The sequence below is a fragment of the Haliotis rubra genome, unplaced genomic scaffold (assembly GCF_003918875.1).
Source record: "Haliotis rubra isolate DU_JTF1 unplaced genomic scaffold, ASM391887v1 Scf167, whole genome shotgun sequence".
Lineage (NCBI taxonomy): Eukaryota > Metazoa > Mollusca > Gastropoda > Lepetellida > Haliotidae > Haliotis > Haliotis rubra.
Window position 1 is genome coordinate 1,385,725 of NW_025765636.1, and position 24,276 is coordinate 1,410,000.

Genomic DNA, 24,276 nt, shown 5'->3' on the forward strand with positions numbered 1-24,276 from the left:
TCCAAGGGACATAACTCTATGGAGGTCGCTTGATATAAAGTTCGGTCGCTAGAGGGCGCGAGAGTGGATTTTATGCAAAGTTGTATTAATTCATTCGAACTTTATAATTTCATATTGTTATCTTAATACGCATTCTTTTCGGAATAAATTATACGGTAGCTTCGCTGGGGGCTGATAGTTAGTATTAATGAGTGAAATGCAAAATTGATTTTCATAAAAGTGTGGCGTGATAGTGTGCCTTTAATGGCACACTAATGTCTTCAGAGGATGAAGTCCAAACAACTTACACCAACCCCGACAATTGACCTCGATTCCTTGTGTGTGATTCCAGATGTGTGCATCTAATGGCGGCCCTCTCAAGTTGAATCCCTTTGCTGTATCAAAGGCCATTGAAGGCTTTGCCGGAGAGGTGAAAGAAATCAAAAGTTGAGATCGGGTTCCCTGTTAATTGAATGCAGGAAAGAAATCCAATCAAAGATTCTACGAAAAAATAAATTTTTAGCTAATGTTCCTGTGGAGGTGTCCCCTATCGGGACAACAGGTAAGATAAATTCATTTTTGTCGTTAATCCAGAGTGACAGTCTTAGTGGCGTTGTGAATAGGACGTTTAACTCTGACGGTGCACACATGCATGCAAGTCATGAGTACGCAAATCTTGAATGTGACATGTAACTTCGTTATACCTCACCAATCCACGACTCAAATGCATCGATCTCTTTAATGTGACACGATTATATGTCCTGCTTATGTCACACGATTATATGACCTGCTCATGTCACACAGCTTATTGCTTCATGCAGTCGTTTTGTGCCAACTGAGTTCCGATCCGCTAAACGTTCGTAGCGCTACGACATTCGTAAGCCTCTTGCAAACTATAGAGTTACGACAGGTCATAACGTTACGAACGCTTTGTGGATCGGTACCCAGAACAACAGCTAGAAACATTTTCCTTAAGAAAATGGTCAAATGCAACACGCGTTATATTTGTCATTACACTTTCTAAGATTCTCAGTATAGATTCTGGTATTTTTTGGGTTGTGTCCTATCCGGGATTCGAACCCACACTCTCAGACTCAGGCAACTAATCTCCAGCACACAAAGTCATTGGTCTAACCCAGTCATCAGCCGGCAGAAATAGTGATGCTTTGATAGACATAAACATGGCACAAATAGATCGAACAACAGATACAACAGTTTACAAAGGAGACATGCATATTGGCCACGTCTGAGTTGTCTGCTGCGCTGCACAGCACTGCACTGCACCATATGTCTACACTGCCAGTAGCTGGCATTGTCACTGAAGTAATGCCCTGCAAACATTGCATGAATGTCTTGAAACATTTCAACAAAAGCGGCGTTATTTTGAAATGAACACTGAATAAACGTATGACGTCAGTCGGATTGAGCTGCACAGAGACGAACGGCTTGATATTTCACAACTGATCTTCTTAACGCGTGTTAGGTTTCTGTATACAGTTAAGCGGCTAAGATCAAGTTCCCATTAGAAATGTGCAGAAGCACAAAAATTGGTCATCGTATACAAGAACATTTCTGAAATGATTTCACCTATTGAGGCACATGAATTTGTGTCCATGTGCACTAGACAAAAATGCAGTACTATTTTCAAAGTTTCCTCTTTAGAAATCAGTATAGCCAATCATTACAAACCGTTATTGAAACTAATGGTTTACACATGCTTGTCGTACAGGAAACTATCGAGAAGAAATAATTAAACTTCCCAATGGATATAAAACATTCCCAGAATCTAAATGCTCAATCGATCCAAAATGGCTGAGTGGTAGCAGGCACTACTACTGCTTCTACTTCTGCAACAACTACTACTAATATACACTCTACAGAATGCTGGCAAACGATCAAGTTTCAATTAAATTTGCATTTCATGATACAAGCACAAGGAGGTTGGTCATTTTGGTGTCCGTGAACATTTTGCTGAAATAATTATGGAGGAACATGATTTTTAATATAAAACATCCACAAAATATAAATGTTTCCGAAATGTTTTTCGATGGGGCGGCTGATCAATACTTACTGGGCAAAGTAGCCTAAGTGGTTTTCTAAACAGCGTTCGCTCCTCACGCCGTCTAAGTGACAATTTTACAAATGTCAGATGGTTTGATTCCCCATATGGGTGATGATAATACACTAAGTTTACAATTTGTGAAATAATTTATCCATTTCTGGTGTCCCCGCTAACAGGCCCCGTGATATTGCTAGAATATTGCTAAAAAATATATACGGCGTAAAACCATACTCAGTCAGTCAGTCAAGGCTCGGCTTCGCCTCACATTCTTCCCGGTATCGCACCTCGAGAAGAACTTTTCCCTTAGCATATCGGGTTTGACAACCCTATGCCTCTACCTCAATGTTTTTGTTGGAAACATCTTCAATAAATAACTGCAGAACCATTCAAATATTTTTATGTATTTTTTACAATATCTGCACACTGCAATTAATAAATTGGAAGCGGCGGGACCTCCTTCCACCTTTTCGATTCTCCACAGGGTCACTTGAATCACCTGAAAAATGAAATAGTTATTTAGACAGGATGCTCATGGTATGTTTGTAATGAATAATTTGATTTACGCCAATGATTAATTTTATGATACATTCTGTTAACGTGAAAATGACGTTTACCAACAAATTACATGCATCAGTATCAAGCAAGTTTTACTTAAGAATCTCGAATACCAACAGACTTGGGGTTAGTACAAACTCATAACCAATGGAATGGGAGGGGAGGGCGGTGGGCCACTCTGGCCTATAAGCAGTGCAATTTCCCCTGACCAATAATGTTTAATGTCATTAGAAGAGTTAGTATTGAGAACGTTTTTTCCCTAAAATTATGTTTCCACTGAGAGAAAGAAAACATACCTTCTGGATTTGAAGCTTTGTGTTCCGCTTTGCATCGTACTTCCTCGGTTTTTGGCTTCTTACTGGTGAGAATGCTACTGACCATCTTCATGTATGTGTTCTTAATTTACTCTCTTGTACGTCCGCACACCTGCAACAGTTGTAAAGTAACCAATGCTATTCTAAACAATCAGATAAATTCCCAAATTCATGCTGTCGTGCTGGCAACTCAATTTCCCAACCCAATTTAAGCCCAATTTAATGGTGCCTTAGGGACCATTCAAAATTTACGGCTAGTGGGGGTGATGATGAGTTTTATGGAGAAGCAAGTACAATATGAATCACCCCCCACCCCCATGAAGTTTATGGACAAATTAAGTGACCCCCTGCATATTATGTACGAAATCAATGACCCCCCCTCCCTCTTCCTATAATTTTTCAGCAAGTTTTAAAATATTTGTAGTACATGTGAAGAAAATTGATGACACCCACCACCCACCCACCTCACCTTCCTAGTGAGTAAGTGAGTGAGTTTAGTTTTACGCCGCACTCAGCAATATTCCAGCTAGTTGGCGGCGGTCTGTAAATAATCGAGTCTGTACCAGACAATCCAGTGATCAACAGCATGAGCATCGATCTGCGCAATTGGGAACCAATGACATGAGTCAACCAAGTCAGCGAGCCTGACCACCCGATCCCGTTAGTCGCCTCTTACGACAAGCATGGGTTACTGAAGGCCAATATTCTAACCCGGACCTTCACGGGTCTCACCTTCCTAGAACAACACCAAGCTTCAACTGAGTACAAGTACAGATATAGACAATGCTATGTAGGGCACTTACCAGATGACCAGTTTGCTTCAAAATCCACGCCAGCCTGGAACCGGGCCGTAGCAGCCCTCTGAGAAGCCAAAAGCACCTCCATGTCGGAATTCACTTGCTGTAATGGCTTGTGAGGTGAGGTGAAATCGGGTTTATCGTCGTGCTTTAGAATATTTCGCTCATATGACGACGTGCATGCGTGTGTATGTGTATGTGCGGCTGCTTGTACTAGCCAAGACTTAAGCTGGTTTTATAGTGCTAGCCCACTGAGATACCATGCCGCAATGAAGCATGAATACCCCACTCAGACACATTATAGGCCTACTGACTCCGAGCCGACCAGTCCTTGTTGTACCCATTAATGCCGAGCGCCAGGCAGGGACCAACAAGTACCATATTTTAACTTCTTTTGGTATGACGCGGTCGGGGATCGAACCCGCGACCCTCCGTTCTCCGGGCGGACGCTCTAACCACTACACCACGGAGGCGGGTGTAATGGCTTGTATAGCACTGTCAGTTTAAATCACGTGGTTTTACATTGCACTTGATTGTTAATTGTTCGACTTGCACGAGATTCTGGTGCAGCAACGTATCTCTCACACTTACCCCGCATACAATGCAAGATCTTTGAATATCATTGTCAGTTTCAAGTGTTGAATGGTGTTTGTTTAGCTTGTTTGTATTTTTAACACTCCCAAAAGAAAATTAACAAAAACTGCGCTGTTAAATTTTTCTTTTTTTAATATATCATTGATGTCTATGTAGGAGATTCGGAATAGCTTTTCATATTTGCGCGTTATTAACATAGTCTTTACTTAGTTTTGTACATTTCGGTACAAATCTCGCCAACAGTGTATTTTCCATACATTGTATTCTATGTTGGAGACAGCTATTATTTTTCGTTATTGCATATTATCTGACCAATTCTCGGTGCGATACCGGGAACAAGGCTCTGCTTCGCCTCACCTTCTTCCCGGTATCGCACCTCGAGAAGAACTTTCCCCTTAACATATCGGGTTTGACAACCCTATGCCTCTATTTCAATGTTTTTGTTGGCAACATCTTCAATAAATAAGGCATACAGGACTATTTTCAAGAACCTTTCTCTGCATGTATAGCATAATGAACTGCAGCCTAATTGTCACAGTTCAAAAGCTAAAATTTGCAATGTATTTGACCCAAAGTCTGATTGATATATGCGAAATAACAACCTTAAGATCCTGATTCGCTTCGATCCACCACCTTTGGCCAGGGACTATATATCCAACGGCCATGAAAGTATGCGAATCCTCGCTTTGCTGCATCTAGTATTTCAATGTATATTGTCATCCCAATTAATCTCTGCTAAGATCCTAATTTTAAAATTAGAAATAAATTCCAACCAGATGTTAAGATCTTCATTTTGAGCGTGTAGCAATGCGATGAAAGGCAATTTTACTTACTAATTTGGTCAATCAATCTACGGCAAAATGCTCGGCCCATAGGAATGGCTCTGCAAATGAGTCTACCAACAAGTACTGCAATTCTCTTTGTTATTTCTGAGGCCAACATCACTTCCTGAATCTTGTTGTGAGGTACTCTCACCTCCCCGCCACTGTATGATCATTAATGGAATTCCCCTGATAATTGAAACATCAGGTAATTTTTCGAATGTTACTTTAGCTATGTTTCTTCGGCACAAAATAGGTATACCTGTATGTTCTTAAATGGTGGGTTGATAAATGGCCCTGCAATTCTTCCCAAATTCAACAGTTTTGCTTGAACAACATGTAGACCATCTGGAGCCTTGGCAATTTTAAGTTGTCTGCCCACCTGTATGAACGGTGAATATTGAAAACCTGAAAACAATAACCTTGCATGATGTTTATGCACACTATCACTGGCAAAACGAAGCAAATATGGGCATATTTTTCAAATTTTATTTGTTGCCACAAGTTTTTGATGCATTTGGCAGCTTGTTTTGATGCATGTGTGGTTCGTGAGACCCCGTCCTGTTGAAAGCAATTGAAGCCCTCTGTGAGGTGCTGCCACATTTTCCACACTTATGCGGATATCTACATGGCAGCCTTGAACATGACCCCTTATTGAAATCCCAACAAATGTTACTTGGGAATGATCTATTGCAAGCATTGGTGCCGTAAACCTGTGTACCTACCATACCTGACGCACTTTTGATCCGGTTTGTTGTGGTATCATGTGGCGTAGCCACAACTCACCATCAATTCTGCCCCATTGTCTCAGTGAATCACGAGCCATTCTGCAACGAAACTGCTTATCATACATGATCCAGCCGTCACCCCCAAATGTGACAGCCGCATTTCGTACTGCTTCCATATACGACAGTATTCCCTGCACTGTGGAAGGCGAAGACTGTTTTTCAAGGTAAATAGACATGTAAACATGAAAACCGGAAGTCCAAGCCCCAATGCCGAGTGGCTTTCGTGACGACAATTTTGCCTGCATCGGAGTAAGTACTTCGTTACCTGTGCTGTCAGTCACCATTCGAAAACCTTCCTCCTCGCCGTCGATGTGTTTGTCAGTCAGCAGAGCCAGGTCCACGTATTCACCATTCCATACCCTCTCCTTCGGTGACTGTTTCACGTGGACGCCAATGTTGTCGGCAGCATGGGAGAGGGGATTCCCAAACTGACCAGTGGGCGAACCCATGACGTCAGAAGGAACTCCAGCATTGCCAACCTGAATAAGACTAGAGCTAGCGGCATGGTTAGAATTGGCGGGAGTACGAAATGCCTGTGAGGAAGACGTTAGAGGAAAATTCGACTTGTTAATTAACTCCAAAATTGCATCAAAATGAGCAGACAATTTATCTGCTGCGTTTTCCTGAAAATTAGTATCGGGAGTGCTATCCGGTTCGTGCACCGGGAGAAGGAGTGAAGACTCAACATGAACCCGAGGAACAGTAGACAGGGGTCTATGAAAAGATTCTGTGCTTCGTAACTCACCCGACGCATTTGTTGTTGAAGCCTTCGTCGAAGACTCAGTTGTTTTCCTGACTTTTCCACCGTTCCTCACCAACCTGTCATTTGTTGCCGCTCTTCGTTTGGGAGGCATACCGAGTGTGTAGTCGCAAATTCGTAGTATTCCAAACAATAACGCCAAGAATCCACACGCTTGAACAATATCAAAGTGAAACATCACACTAACTTCTCGACGTGAAAGCGGAAATATAACTTTTTTTGCAAGCGAAAATATAACTTAATGCAGGATACAAAGAGGATAGACTAACTGTGTGAATCTAAAAAATCAATGGATGAACAAAAGATGACGTAATCAGAAGTAGACACATGACGTCATTGGAATTAACATAACTGGAAGCGACGTAAGCAAACATAAAAGAGCGGGAAGAATGAACTGAAAGTAAGTGTGAATGGTTTCAATAAACGCATTGAGTGTTAAGCACTAAATGAGATTAAGCATCGTATTGTTACGGTTTAGAAATTACCGAAATGAAAGGCTTGTGAGTCCCCTTTAAACAAGCAAAATAAACAAACAGGGTTGCAATCAATGACAGTACAGATTTCCAATGCAATACTGACTGACTGACTGAGTTTAGTTTAACGCCGCTTTTAGCAATATTCCAGCAATATCACGGCGGGGGACACCAGAACAATACAATACAATTGTCACAAAATCTAAAATATTGGGTCACAAATCTAAAATATTAACACACCAAAGTCTTGATAATTCTGGTAAACAGATGCACTGATTGAAGATTGTTGACAGCTGTTGAATGATCAATGTAGACAAGTGGTAGGTCTCTTGAGTGGTGACACGACGATGTTAGCAGATGAGCATAAATCCAAAGCAGTAGTCCCATCATACATCTCAGCAACCATCCCTTATATACCTATTATACTGGTCTTGACTTTTCTAGCGAAAACTACGCCACAACACAATATTCGAAGCGCTTCTATGCCCTTCTCTCCCGCCCGAAGCAACAACAACAACAACAACAAAGAGGAGGTAACTCTAACTCTTACCCTCTTAACAGGTGAAATTACACAGCCTAAACCCAAGGTGTGAGTTCAAAGCCACATTTGTGACCCATAATATCCTAAAGCTAATCAATGTGACATTATGATCAACACAAACACATCCTCATAACAGTATTACTAGCATCTGATTTCCTCTTTCATTCCCGATACAGTGTATGCCTTAATTCGTCACTTTGAATATGATCCACCTCGAACTTGGCGTCTAACATAGTCCGAAAGATGGGGTTTATATTGGGACTCTTGAGGGCCATGGTAATGTTTGGATAGAATTGTTCTCTAAAAATGGTGGTGACGGCACGTGACGGCCTAGCCTTGTCATCCATGAATATCTGACAATCGGTAAAGTTAACAAGTGTGGCGCCATGGCCGTATTCAGTACTTCCTGTCGAAAACGTTGACCTTTGTGTTTCCCAGGTAATGAGATCGAACTTTCAGCCACACGAAACGCAACCCCACACCATCACTGATTGGTTCAGCTGCATATATCATCTGATGATACGAGTGAGTGAGTGAGTTAATATTTAACGTCACATCGGCAATATCTCAGCCATATCGTGACGAAAACAATTTATATGATAAAAAGTGAAATCATTTTGAAGATGAAAACCTGTCGACGATGGACAGTAAAATACTATAGAATCACAGATATGAATATAAAATTAGCGAGCAAAGATAAAACATTCCAATTAAAGAAGACAATACAAAATAAAATACGGGCTATAGATCGCCAACAACTTAAGGTAGATCACCATACTAGGTACCATGGGGACTTTCAGTACTTTTGCTACCTGCATGGACCCTAGTTGGATTTACACCATCCCTTCAGCCGCTGGCGGTGGTAGGAAGGTTTAGCCGAAATTTAAAATCACAAACATATTACGATTAAAAGTATGGTTGATCAAAATTGACTTGGAAAGCTTTTGGACTTATGTACCCTCTCAGGAGGACAATAATTTTACCCTACTTCAACCCCCTTTGAGGATACAGCCACTAACAATCCAAGTTACTAATCTGAACTACAAATCATAAAACTTTATTTATTTACAAAACATATTAATCCAAATTCATTTAACAAATCGATCTCTTTTAAAAAATCAATGATTAAATGATAATTAACTTTATTAAAAAGGTCCTTCACAATTTTGACATTGAAATATTTATCCCTTATGATGGAGAATTCAACACAGTCAAGCAGGACATGCTTGACCGTGGTTCTCTAATCACAAGGGATACAAAACGGAGGATCCTCACCTTTCAATAGGTATGCATGAGTATATCTCGTGTGGCCAATACGACATCGTCGTATAATGACCTCTTCAAATCTGGACTGACAATCCAAGTAAGTGTAACCGATATAGGGTCTTATTTCATGTTATTTATCGATACCTACTTGCGTGTCTCACTTCTTCTGCATCAGATCACGGATGTAGGTTCTAATGCTAGCTTTGTAATCAGAGTATGGAATAAGAAGTGGTGTCACAGATTTGTTGAGTGCTGCCTTAGAAGCAAGATCAGCCATTGTGTTACAAAAATGCCAACGTGGCTGGGTAACCAACAAAAGCCGATGTCGCATTGGCCAGTAGCAAGATCATTATACAATTCAATAATTTCTAATAAAAGTGGATGTTTACAAGAGAGATTTTTGATAGCCTGAAGACACGAAAGAGAATCGGAAAAGATTATGTATTGTTTATATTTACGGTGTTTATTAATATATGTAAGAGCTGTTAATATATCATTAGCTTCTGCTGTGAAAATAGAGCTGTTATTTGGTAGTCGATAGGATATTGTTCTGGATCCAATGACAGTGGCACATGCCACCGCACCACCATCCTTGGACCCATCTGTAAACAAGGATTTATATGTATTATATTTATTTCTTAATTGACTAAACTCTTGTCTATACTGTAATTCATTTGTTTCTGATTTTTTAAATGTGGTTAATGTTAGGTCAACTTGTGGCCTCACCAATTGCCAAGGCGGAGAAGAGAGAAGACGGGAAGGAGATATAGTTTCAAGATCAACACCGGCAGCAGAAATGAAAGGTTTAATTCTGTGCCCAAGAGGCGGAACAAGAGAACATTTCTCGTTGTATAAATCCTCATAAAGAGGATGAAAGACACAGTTATATGCAGGATTTGATTCGTTGGAATATAGTTTTGTAATATACTGTAAAGATAGTTTTATACGGCGTTGTGCTAGAGATGGCTCATCGGCCTCGACGTAGAGACTGTCAACAGGAGAAGTTCGAAAAGACCCAAGACAATGTCGTAGGCCTTGGTGGTGGACAGAATCTTAAAGTTTAAGGTTGCTTTTGCAGGCTCCACCATATACGATGGAGCCATAATCAAGTTGTGAACGTACCAGTCATCGATATAGATGGAGGAGGTTAGCTTAATCCCTTCCCCACTTAGAATTGGAAATGACTTTCAACAAGTCAAGTGCCTTCAGGCATTTAGTTTTAAGGGATTTGATATGTGGAAGAAAAGTTAGATGTGAGTCAAAAATTAGTCCCAAGAACTTTGATGGGAGAGCCATTTAGAAACAGTTCAGGATCTTTATGCGGTTTATATTTTCTACAAAAATGTATACAATAGGTTTTAGATTTAGAAAATTTAAAACCGTTTTCAAGACACCATTTATCTATTTTGTTTAAACACAACTGCATTTGCCGTTCAATAGTATGCATATTTTTACCACGACAAGAAATATTAAAATCATCCACATATATCGATGAATCAATTGAAGCGTTTAAAACTTTTGATAAACGATTTTATCTTTATACTAAAGAGTGTGACAGACAAAATACTGCCTTGTGGAACACCCTGATCCCGATTGGAACCATGGTCTTGCAAACACAGCTAGTTAGTGAAATTGGCCTATAATTGGAAGGATCAGTATGATCACGTCCAGGTTTAGGGATCTGATGATACGACGTCTGTATAGTGACAACGACCGTATGCAACGTGTAGATGAACGCGACTTTCATGAGGCCAAAGAACCCTACGCCATTTCCTCAAGTTGCAGTTCTTGGAGTTTGCACCACACCAGACATTTCTGCCTGTTCCCACGTGTGAGGAAGGGACGTCTGATCGGATGACGTACACTCAGACGTCGCATCCTCCTGATGGTAATGATGGTATTGGCGGATCCAGAAAATGACTTAAGGCCACTTTAAAGTTAATGTTTCGCATTGATGGAGCCAAGGTGGGGTTCGGGGGGTTCGAACCCCCGAACCCCCCTTTTGAAAATTCCTGGATCCGCCTATGGACGGGGAGTCTGAGAGACTTGCACTCCTCCCTGTAGTTCTTCGACATGGTTTATCATACTGATGTCTTGCCAGACGACTTTTGGACCCGATTAATATGCTCAATTTGTGTTCCTCAGTCTGCCAGGACTTGAACGACACTTCACTTCACCGGTGGCCACAAGATTCCACTTAAATGGACTAATAGCCATGTGGTTAATGTACACGTTTGTACCAATATTGCGACAGGACATCCCTGCATCATGCAAGCCAATAGCTTGCCATCATACATTTACTGAACGTCTACGTCTTGCCTTGTCATAAAAGTTACGTTTTAGTACTGCCGTATTTTAAAGCATTTCACATACTGCAATTCTGAAGTTTATACTCCACTTTGTTCGTGACCATTGCATCCCGTGTGGACCAGGGGCAGAATGTGTCCACAGCACCCCATTGCTTGTCGTAAGAGGCGACCAAATTGGATGTGACACTTACACATGCACATGCGCACAGATGTTTCCGTCAGGATAACCGGATCACTTTTCATTGTAAGTCTATGGGAATGGTTTCCGGGTCCGGAAGCCGGAAGCGCAATTAATGAAGGTAAGTTTCGTTTCACTGTATATGGAATACGGGCTCCGAGTCCGGAAACGGGGTTCGACTGTATATGGACTAGTGGCAATTTCCCTTCATCATGGCGGAACGCCCTCGTCATTCCGACACCCAAACATGGTCTGGATCATACATATCCTGCTAATTAGAGGCCTATATGTCTTACTAGTTGTATTTGTAAGACCATGGAAAGGATGGTCAATAACCGACTTATATGGTACTTAGAAACAAACAATCTTATCACAAATATCCAATGTGGTTTTAGCAAAAATAGAAGTACTGTTGACCATTTGGTTAGATTGGAGACATTAGTGAAATGCTATAGTCAATAATCAACATGCCGTATCGATGTTTTTTCGACTTAGAAAAGTTTATGATACCACCTGGAAATATGGAAATTTAAAGGACTTCAATGAGAGGCCATGTGCCTAATTTCATATCACAGTTTTTAACAAATAGACATTTCCAGGTACGTGTGGGATCCATTTTGTCAGACATTTATGATCAAGATCTAGGCGCTCCACGAGGTAGCATATTATCGGTAACGTTGTTTAGCATAACAATTAATAGCTTATCAAAGGTTTTAAATGACTCTGTTGACGGGTTTTTGTTTGTGGATGAGTTTAATGTGTCATGTGGAGGAAAAAAAGTGCGGACTATCGAGAGACAGTTGCAACTCTGTCTCAAAAAGATAGATGCTTGGTCGATGAATAATGGTTTTAATTTTTCAAAGTCAAAAACGAATTGCATTCATTTCTGCCAGAAATATAAACCGCATAGTGACCTCCAGCTATATCTAGCTGGTACTCACATTAGGTAGTACAAGGAGCCAAGTTCTTGGGTGTCATCTGTGACCATCACCCCACCTTTAAGTCATACATTATATATCTCAAAGCTAAGTGTCTGAAGGAAATGGATTTATTAAAAGTCGTGTCAAATTCCAAGTGGGGAGGGGATCAGTCTACTCTCCTTCACTTATACATGTCCCTCAATCGCTCAAAGTTGGATTATGGCTCAATCATATATGGTGGAGCATGTAAAAGTAATTTTGAAATGTTAGATCCAATACATCACCAAGGCCTGAGACTCTGTATAGGAACTTTCAGGACCTCTCCAAGTGACAGTCTGTATGTGGAAGGTGATGAACCTTCTCTCAAACTGCGCCGTACCAAATTATCTCTTCAGTATATTACTGAATTACGTTCGAATCCATCAAACCCCGCTTATGAATCCGTTTTTAACCCACAGTATGAGGCACTATATCAGAAAAATACGAAACATGTTCCTCCACTCGGTATACGGCTCAAACCACACATTTAAGCTGCCAAGCTTGACCTTGATATAATAGCGCCATTTCAGCTGTTACCTACTCCTCCTTGGCAGTTAATCAGGCCAAACGTGGACATAACTCTTACTCAGACACGAATCAATTGGTATATAAACAGGAATATCAGCAATTGAGAATGAAATATGATTCTCATCATTCTGTATTTTGGGATGGATCCACGGATGGTGGCAAGGTGCCCTGTCATTGGACCCAAAACAATATCTTTAAGAATACCTGACAATAGCTCAATTTTCACTGCTGAAGCTAAGGCTATTCTGACAGCCTTGGAGTATACTGAACATCAATCAGATTGTAAACAATTTATTATCTTTTTTTATTCATTGTCATGCCCTCAGGCACTTGATATTTTAGAGTTATATAATGATCTTTCCACTGCCGAGTACGACATCGTTTCTTGCTGGTTACCGAGTCATGTCGACATAGTCGGCAATACAAAAGCAGATGCTGCAGCTAAAACAGCTCTTGAAAAGACTTTTTTCCACTCTTGATACGCATATTCTGATTTTAAACATTACATCAAAAAGTATATTAAACAACTAATGCAAACAAATTGGAACGCCCAAGAAGGTATACATAAACGTCATGAAATTAAACAGACCTTAGGATATACCTACTTGGGATGTCAATCCAGACATGATGAAGTTGTAATGAGACGATGTCGAATTGGTCATACTTGTTATCCATGAAAATTTGTTGAAAGAAGAGGATCCTCCATTCTGTATCCCTTGTGATGAGAGAATCACAGTTAAGCACTATTTCCTTCACCGTGTAGAATTTTCTCTCACAAGGGATACTTATTACCAAGTTTCAAACTTTCAAGATCTTTTTAGGCAACGTAAATTCTCATTTAATTCTAAGTGTTTTTTTATAGAAATAGGATTGTACAATAGCTTTTGAATGAATGTCTTTTAACTATGGTTGATGCAACAAATATTATTATAGTAGTGTTATTTAATGGGGTTGAAGTATTGTAAAATGATTTTCCTTGATGATAGCACGTTAGTCTAAATGGTATTGTAGTACTTTGCAGATAACCAGTATTTTATGCTCACATATTTGGGCATGTTTTAATTTATGGCTTACTTTTCCTACAACTGCCAGTGATAAAAGTTATGGCTTACATCCTGCTGGGGTTCATGCAGGAAGCCAAAGTACTGTAAGGCCCCATGATCCCCAGTAAGGTGGTCTAGCTTTGGTGAATGGTGGTCTATAGCTCGCAATGTAATGACATTACATGTAATATTGATTTTCGTGTTGAATAAAGGCTTTTATCATTTGAAATGGTTAGCTTTTGGATTCAAATTGTGATAACTTGCTAATGTTTGCTGTCCTTTGCGACGGATATTTCTTATAGTTAAACCAAATGTTTCTCGTCACTATATGGCCGACAAATTGCCGATGTGACGTAACATTTTACTCACTCACTCACTCACTCGTGACAATCGCATCATGTGCAAATGGGACCTACAGGAAACGAGCAGTTTGAGACCTTTACAAAGGAAAGTTTGTGGATAGAACAAAGCCGAGTAACATTATGTGTCTTTTACGCATTATTTTAAATTAGGTTGATTAAAAACAATCCGTACAACGGGGTAAAGAAGAGTTTGAAATAATGAAGAGCTTGAAACAATGAAATTTAGATTATTCTGGTCAGCATGAAAAGCAGACATCATCCCTATTAGAAAATGGATGCTTTCGCACTGGTACAATATGTGACCTGTTATCATATAGAGAAGCATGTGTTACAACAATTTCAGAAGAGCTAACTGTCACCACTTTAATTATTGACGCAGTCAATCGAAAAGTCCCTTGTAGTCATCAAGAAACCGATATTCACATCAAACTTCATGCTGCTCATGTTGCAAGACATTGCTATGAAAAGATTATGTTACGAACTGTAGCTGCAGATGTTGTAGTGTTTGCTGTAACGCTCAAAACATGCCATTTTCGTATGTTGAGTGTAACATTCTACTGTAGGCTTGTCATGGGCATATGTGTGAAGGCTCTTTTGTGTTACCCGAGGGTGTGTGGGAGGCTGATGTCACATTTCAGGCCCATGAAGATTCGGGGTAGACAACAGGTTAGACATCGGATGGTCAGACTCGCTGACTTTGTATGTCATTGTATCCCAACCGCGTAGACCGATGCTTATGCTGTCGATCACTTGATCGTCTGGTCCAGAGTCGATTATTTACAGACCGCTTCCATATAGCAGGAATATTGCTGAGTGCGGGGTTAACAACAAATAAACCTTCTGCGCGTGCGCAAAATGAAATCATGTTGATTGCCTCCATATCTGAAAGTTTTATGCTTTTATCATTAAATGCACCATTATCTGTTTAGCCGCTCCACTATATGAGCTGCAGGTTCATTATGTAAATCATAACGCTTTCTATACCTTGTGGTAGGATCATCCTTGTGACTGCAATAAGTTACCTATGCAAGTAATGTCAAGGACTGGTTTACGATGCGTCTATAACACCTTCTTCACATTAATTAGATATATGCATCAAAGAAACTAAAACTTCAACTGACAAAGCAGACCGTAAATCATCCCTCCCAGACTACCAGAAGTTCCCTACCCATCAGTTGACTACAACATGAGATTGTATCCATATATGTGTATGTTATTTTACGATGTGTCGGTTGTTACAACAAGGAGAGACATACTGTCTGGACATTTCGAGAGTGAATGTCGTTCTAAACCGCTTTAAGCTCGAGACATAATCTTCAACATGTTTGACAACAGTCGAACAAAATGTTTCTGTTTGACATCAATAGATGTTAATCACAAAGGAAGATATAGTTATGAAAAATATTAACATAAATCCAGTATGTTTTCTCCGCAGTGTGATTTCCCAAGTGATTTTACGAATGTTGTCTTGATTTATTTACTAAACACGCTTGAGCACGGAAAATATCAACGTGTATTTATATGGGTATGTGTGTGTGTACGTGCGTGCGTGCATGCGCGTGTGTGTGCCTATAGTTGTCGAATGTCTGTCTCACATGTCACATTACATTTCCAGTGTATGGTGTCAATATCACTCTTGTGGCTAACGGAACTCTTCAGACATTATATTACAACCAGTCCGCGTATCCCGTAGGAGAAAGGTTAGTGTTGCACACAAGCAAACTACTACTACTACTACTACTACTACTACTACTACTACTACTACTACTACTACTACTACTACTACTACTACTACTACTACTACTACTACTACTACTACTACTACTACTACTACTACTACTACTACTACTACTACTACTACTTCTACTACTACTACTTCCACTACTACTACTACTACTACTACTACAACAATTACTTCTTCTACTACTACAACTACTACTACTACTACTACAATTACTTCTACTACTACTACTCTCAACAATTACTTCTACTACTACTCATTTTTAAAAGAATTAAATTTGTTAACAGATTTGTAAATAGCTAAATATTTTATGATTGGAAGTTAGTAACACAGATTGTTAGTGGCTGTATCCTCGAGGGGGTTAAAGTACTGTAAAATTATTGTCCTCCTGAGGAGGTTACGTAAGTCCCAAAACATTCAAAGTAAATTTCAACTTTCCGTTTTTTTATCGTAGAATATGTGTAATTTTAATGTATGGCTAGATATATCTAAATTGCTAACGGCTGAGGGATGGTGTAAATCCAGCTAGGGCCCATGCAGGAAGCAAATGTACTGTAAGTCCCCATGGTCCCTAGTATGGTGATCTACCTTCAGTTGTTGGCAATTTATAGCCTGTTTCTATATTGTATCGTCATTTATAGTTCCAATATTTTAGATTTAATTGCTAGTTTTAAAAGGATATCTGTGATACACTAGTAGTTTTACTGTTCTTCGTCAACAGGTTTTAATGTCCTACTTTATTGATCTATAATATAATTATAAACTGTTCTCGTCACGATATGGCTGAAATATTGCCGATGTGACGATAAATATTAACTCACTCACTCACTTCTACTACTACTACAATTACTTCTACTACTACTACTACTACTACTACTACTACAACAATTACTTCTACTACTACTACTACTACTAGTTCTACTACTACTACTACCACAACAAATACTTCTACTACTACTACCACTACTAGTACCACTACTACAACAATTACTTCTACTACTACTGCTACATCTACTATTACTCCTACAACAATTACTTCTACTACTTTTACTACTACAACACTTACTTCTACTACTACGACTATTATTACTACTACTACTACCTCTACTACTACTACTACTAGTTCTACTACTACTACTACAACAATTACTCCTACTCCTCCTCCTACTACTACTGCCGCTTCCGTGGTGTAGTGGTTAAAGCGTCCGTCCGGAGAGTGTCATACCAAAAGACGTAAAAATGTGGTACTTATTAGCCCCTGCCTGGCGCCCGGCATTTATGGGTACAAGGACTTGTCGGCTCGGAGTCATTATAATGTGTCTGAGAGGGGGATTCATGCTTAACTGCGGCATGGTATCTCAGTACTCACACTATCTGTACTACTACTACTACTACTACTACTACTACTACTACTACTACAACAATTACTTCTACTACCACTACTATTACAATTACTTCTACTACTACTACTATTACTACTACAATTACTTCTAGTTCTACTACTGCTACTACTACTACTACTTGCTACTACTATACTAGTACTACTCTACTACTACTTACTTCTACTACTACTACTACTACAATTACTTCTACTACTACTACTACTACTACTACTACAACAATTACTTCTACTACTACTACTAGTACTACTACTACTACAATTACTTCTACTACTACTACTACTACTACTACTACTACTTCTACTACTACTACTACTACTACTACAATTACTACTACTACTATTACTACTACTACTACTACTACTACTACTACTACTACTACTACTACTACTACTACTACTACTACTACTACTACTACTACTACAATTACTTCTACTACTACTACTTCTACTATTACTACTACAACAGTTACTTCTAGTACTATTACTACTACAACACGTTCTTCTACTACTACTACTACTACTAGTACTACTACTACTACAACAATTACTTCTACTACTACTACTACTACTACTACTACTACTACTACTACTTCTACTACTACTACTACTACTGCCGCCTCCGTGGTGTAGTGGTTAAAGCGTCCGTCCGGAGAGTGTCATACGAAAAGATGTTAAAATGTGGTAACCGTACTTATTGGTCCCTGTCTGGCGCTCGGCATTAATGGGTACAAGGACTGGTCGGCTCGGAGTCAGTATAATGTGTCTGAGTCGGGTATTCGTGCTTAAATGCGGCATGGTATCTCAATGGGCTAGCACTATAAAACCAGCTTATGTATGTAGTAGTAGTAGTACACACACACACACACACACACACACGCATGCATGTCGTCATATGAGCGAAATATTCTTATGTACTACTACGTTCAACACTATTTCCCTCACCTCACTCACTCGCCTCGCCTCTACTACTACTACTACTACTACTACTACTACTACTACTACTACTACTACTACTACTACTACTACCCGTGAAGGTCCGGGTTAGAAAATTGATCTTCAGTAACCCATGCTTGTCGTAAGAGGCGACTAACGGGATCGGGTGGTCAAGCTCGCTGACTTGGTTGACACATGTCATCTGTTCCCAATTGCGCAGATCGATGCTCATGCTGTTGATCACTAGATTGTCTGGTACAGACTCGATTATTTACAGACCGCTGCCATATAGCTGGAATATTGCTGAGTGCGGCGTAAAAATAAACTCACTCACTCACTACTACTGCTTCTACTTCTGCAACAACTACTACTAATATACACTCTACAGAATGCATGGCAAACGTTCAAAGCATATTATTGTCATCTATTGATAAGTTCAGCTTCAGGAGCAAGAGTCCAGCTCACCACTCGTTAATGAAAAATCATTCCGTACGAGTCATGACTGTGGGGGCGGTGGCGTAGCCTAGTGTTTAAAGCGTTCGCTCGTCACGCCGAAGCCCAGGGTTCGATTCCCCACATGGGCACAATGTGTGAAGCCCATTTGTGGTGTGCCCCGCCGTTATATTGCTGGAATATTGCTAAAAACGGCGTAAAACCATACTCACATGACATTGTGTATTTCATTTCTTCAACCGTACGTTTTAAAAAGATTTAAAACATCAAACTTGCAACATACTTCTACACTTGCCTTTCATGTGAAAATGTGAATTTGAAAGTATGATATGCATATTATCATTTCAATGTATGTCCATTTCAATTATGCAGCGGACAAAGAAGCATTATCCTCATACGGACTGAAGATTCAGATAATTCCTTTGTGGAGGTCTCAGTTAACGCTGACGCCAACCTAGCCCAGCAGGTCTGCAAGGATGGCAATATTCGTTTTTATTCTGGGGGTAAGTGTTCCCTGGATCATAGGGTAAGGAGAGTGGTATGAGATTTTTCTAATGGAGTATAAATCCTACATTATGTATTAATTCACAACCTGGTTTGTGCATTATGTCGTTTTCGTTCGGGGTCGGTGGGGTAGCCAGGTTGTTAAGGCGAAGACTCGGTCTCGATTCCCCAAATGGGTACAATGTTTGAAGCAAATTCCTTGTGACCCCCCGCCGTGATATTGCTGGAATATTGCTAAAGGTGGCGTAAAACTAAACTCACTCATAAGTTATCTCTACTTAAACCAGAGTCCATTGTTTGATTCCGATTAAACATGATGCCATTAAGATGAGTGTTTACGAATCGTTTGGTCTCTTAATTACTTCATACCTATAAACAGTCAGAATTGGTTGGGTGATGATAGAACAGGTTGATGGACATTTGCTCTTTATTAGTTTTTCTATCGACATTCATGAACATTTTCGTCCATGTAGGTAGCAAAAGTAATGTAAGTCCCCATGGTCCCTAGTATGGTGATCTACCTTCGGTTGTTGGCAATCTATAGCCTGTTTTTATATTGTATTGTCATGTATAGTTAAAATGTTTTAGATTATATTACTAGTTTTGCATTTATATCTGTGATATTCTAGTTGTTTTACTGTCCTTCGTTGGCAGGTTTTTATATTTTACCTATAATTATTATTAATATATAACTTGATATAGTCACGGTATGGCTGAAATACTGCCGATGTGACTTAAAATTTCAACTCACTCATGAACATTTTCACATTTACAAAGCCCTGGACTACCAATACATTGTACGTGTCCACGACACGTGTGAGTGAGTGAGTTTAGTTTTACGCCGCACTCAGCAATATTACACCTATATGGCGGCGGTCTGTAAATAATTGAGTCTGTACCAGACAATCCAGTGATCAACAGCATGAGCATCGATCTGTTGAATTGGGAACCGATGACATGTGTCAACCAAGTCAGCGAGCCTGACCACCCGATCCCGTTAGTCGCCTCTTACGACAAGCATGGGTTACTGAAGATTTAACCCGGAACTTCACGGGTCCCGCGACCCGAACTGAGAAGTGTGTTTTAAAGTTTGCCAAAAGCCGCGTAAAACTAGACTTACTCACTCAAACAGAGTTCCCTGTACGGGTGCCCACGAGTTTGCCAAGGGGTGATAATTGGAATCGATACATTTTTAGAATATAGCGTTCGACCGCATTTCAGTAGTCGTGACCTAATTGTAATTTAAATAAAGGTTAGAATCTCGTCGATCGATCCTCCCCCTTTGCAGATATGCAAGATATCAGAAAACTACATATTACTTTAAACATGTCAATTAACGAAGAGAACCTTTGAACGTGTGACATGTTATAGATTCAATGATTAGGATTTAGGATTAACACTCTTGAATATAACCCGTTTCAGATAACCCGACAAATGAGCTGTATTTGGGGTCTTTTTGTGGATCGCCAACGAAGAAACAAACGCCGGTCTTTGTATCATCACAGAACGCCATGACTGTTGTCATAGAAAACGGCACCGCCATCCTCGACGACAACATCCTGACGCTGAACTACGCCCAGGCTCAAAATACATGTACATCAGAAACCACACTTGGGTCTAGTTCCCGAAATGGTGCCGCCTCCTTAAATGACGAGTTTGAAACCAGTCTGTTGAAACGTTGTGAGTTGGGTTGTCCTTTAACGCCGCACTCAGCAATATTCCAGCTATATGGCGGCTGTCTGTGAATAATCGAGTCTGGACCAGACAATCCAGTGATCAACAGCATGAACATCTGTCTACGCAATTGGGATGCGATGGCATGTGTCAACCAAGTCAGCGAGCTTGACCACCCGATCTTGTTAGTCACTCTTACGACAAGCATTGGTTGATGATGATCAATTCTAACCTGGCTCTCTATGCTACATGGTTGTTCAATTGACATCTTATGTCTTCAAGGGTCTGTAGAAACGTAGATATATGTTTTCTTCATGACATTTAGGTATTGTGCAATTTGTTTCAGCTTGTGATGATTTCATATTATTCTCTGCAACCTTTACACCAGGGTATGTTCGAACTCCTGGCTATCCATCTGGAACACAAAAGTGAGTATGTTTACTATGCCGGAAGTAATAGCTTGGAAGGTTGGTTGGTTGTTTTGTTGTTTAACGCGGCACTCAGCAGTAAATCAGTGAGCCTGACCGCCGGATCACGTTAGTCGCCCCTTACGACAAGCATAGGTTGCTGCAGACTAATTCAAACCCGAAGCTCCACGGGTTGGCTGGGAAGGGGTTATCGCGTCATGAATACAGGAGCTATATTGTTCTAACATCAACAGATAAACCGTTATCCGCTGAATGGTGGCCTTCCAGGACAATGTATTCTTAGAACTGTAGTGTAAAAATCTTTGTTTCAGCTGCATATGTATAAAGATACGTCATGTTTTTATTTATTGTACGTTCATGACGCCTCATAAACCTTTAACGTTCATGACACTTTAGAAAGTCATTTTGTATTTCGCAAACTTGGTTTTACCACCCGTGTGTCTCTTTTATTGATAGTCAATCTTTATATACTTGATTTGGTTTACTGAAAAGGTCAGGCATTTGTACACGTACGTTGAAGGTGTGGGAACGTTCATAACCTATAAGATTATATTATTCTGATAAAATTAATGATACCATATCAATAAATCAACGCTTGGCAAAATCCATCTATCATGGCAACGGTTCTTGTCCTTGCAAAATATTAGACAAGCATAATCATCATCCACAACATAAATAGCATAGACCTTCAAATAGTTTCGACAGAACCTTGCGACAATTTGATTTCAAAATCTTGTTAGTTTTATGTAAGACATATTAGTTAATCAACTACAGTTCACTTGAAGATTGGTATTTATTTCGAAATAATTGTATTTTCAGTGTTTCCAGATGCTCTTGGGTGGTTGCTGGCCCTGCATCAAACCGTCTTTTCTTGACCTTCAAGTATGCTGACAAATCTATTACTCCCGATTGGTCAGTTACAAGCATCACAGTTGGGACCTATATTGGTTTGTGTAATCACAGGCAAACTATAGCGCAAATAGGGCTGCGCAACAGAGAGACAGGGGGAATAGAGGCGAAGAACGATTAAAATGTTGAATGAAGTATTTTTTACGTGAGTAATTATTAAATACGAGGTTGGAAATCTACGAGCACAACCCTGTGAGGAAATGGGTGTCTATTTTCGATGGTGGGCGATATTTTATTTTGACATTAAAAATATTATTCGAACCGAAGCGAGGAAGTGTGGACATTTTTCTCTCTGTTGCGCAACACTGTTTGCGCTACAGTTTGCCTGTTTTTAAATCGAAAAAATGTTTGTGATTTCTGAGGATGTCTGTAAGTATAACACGTCTACCCCTACAACCTATTAAGCCGTCTTGAAATAGATTATGATGTCAGCAAACAGAATGATCTATCCCCTTCTTACAGTGTAAGATATTGGTACAAATGTTTAATGATACATGACTAATAAATTTCACAGAAACAGTATTACCATTACATTACAGCTATTGTTCTAAATACAAATAATGTACATTTTACATACAGCTGGAAACAAATATATATTTTTAAAAACACTTTGGAGTATCATTCTTTTTCCGGGTTTCTTGGCATGTATTCCGGGTTTCTTGGCATGTATTCCGGGTTTCTTGGCATGTATTGTATTGCACTGTGGGTGACAATCGGAGACGAACGTTAGGAAAACTGTGATATAGTGGTGGTTCCGTATTTGTTTCTGTCAGTCACTTAATGTTGTATCTATCAAATACATTCATCATAGCTACTGTTGAGGACAAAGTTCACCCAATAACGTAAACTCCAAAACCCGGCACCAGCATTAAATGGCTACAATCCTGTAACATAGTGTGGTGTTCATTTAGGGTTTAGAAGAGAGATTCAGACTTTGTGCTTGAAGGAAGCGGAAGAAAGAACAATAGCCATTTATAGACATACAATCATCACCATCTCCCCAAGAGGACTGGAGCACATCAATACTGGAATACAAGTGGAATATGTTGCAGAAGAAGGTAGGATCATCTTCTCCTGTCTTCAGGCTCGCTGGAGATGTAAAAGATAACTACCGTTACACACTCTCATGTTATTGAGGCGATATGGATGTAACACGCATCCCTAAAATACTATTTGGTGTGGTCAGCTAGCCAAGTCTTAGCAACATATGACGACGTCATTAGCTTGCAGAGTTAGTTGTGCGAGGATCCACGGATCATGGGTTTGCCTGATTATCGTCCTTTGTTTATATAACCATATTCGTAACCGTTTTGGTGGCCTGTATCACAATTAACCGTCACAATTTCTTACAATGTTGGGGCAATGGGGCAACCTAGTGGTTAAAGCGTTCGCTCGTCAGACCGAAGATCTGGGTTCGATTCCTCACATGGGTATAATGTGTGAAGCCCATTTGTGGTGTCCCCGCCATGATATTGCTGGAATATTGCGTTATACTACACTCACTCACTTATATTGTGATGTAACTAAGGCTAAACAGCGAGCGGGGCGGTGGGGAAGCCGAGTGGTTAAAGCGTTCTCTCGTCACGCCGAAGACCCGGGTTCGATTCCTCACATGGGTACAATGTGTGAAGCCCATTTCTGGTGTCACCCGCCGTGATATTGCTGGAATATAATGCTAAAAGCGGCGTGAAGCCATACTCACTCACTCATAAACAGCAATCCATTCACCCACTTTCTGCGCCCGTTGGCGCCGAGGAGGAAGCCTGTTATAAGTATAAAATACAGTCGTTATAATGGACAAACATGGATGATGTAGGATGATATATGGATTATATGCATTAAATTCGAATCTGGCCTACTGACTTTGTGATGAATGATTCCAGAGGGAGTTTCGATAATAGTC

General features: G+C 40.0%; 1 long non-coding RNA gene across 1 annotated transcript; it reads left to right on the forward strand.

The window, feature by feature from the left end:
* The first annotated feature begins 526 nt into the window (after positions 1–526).
* On the forward strand, positions 527–20,857 carry LOC124272148. The gene is made up of 4 exons (XR_006897259.1): positions 527–541; positions 15,945–16,029; positions 19,231–19,361; positions 20,785–20,857. It is a non-coding gene; the product is annotated as an uncharacterized LOC124272148 (long non-coding RNA).
* The last annotated feature ends 3,419 nt before the right edge of the window (positions 20,858–24,276 follow it).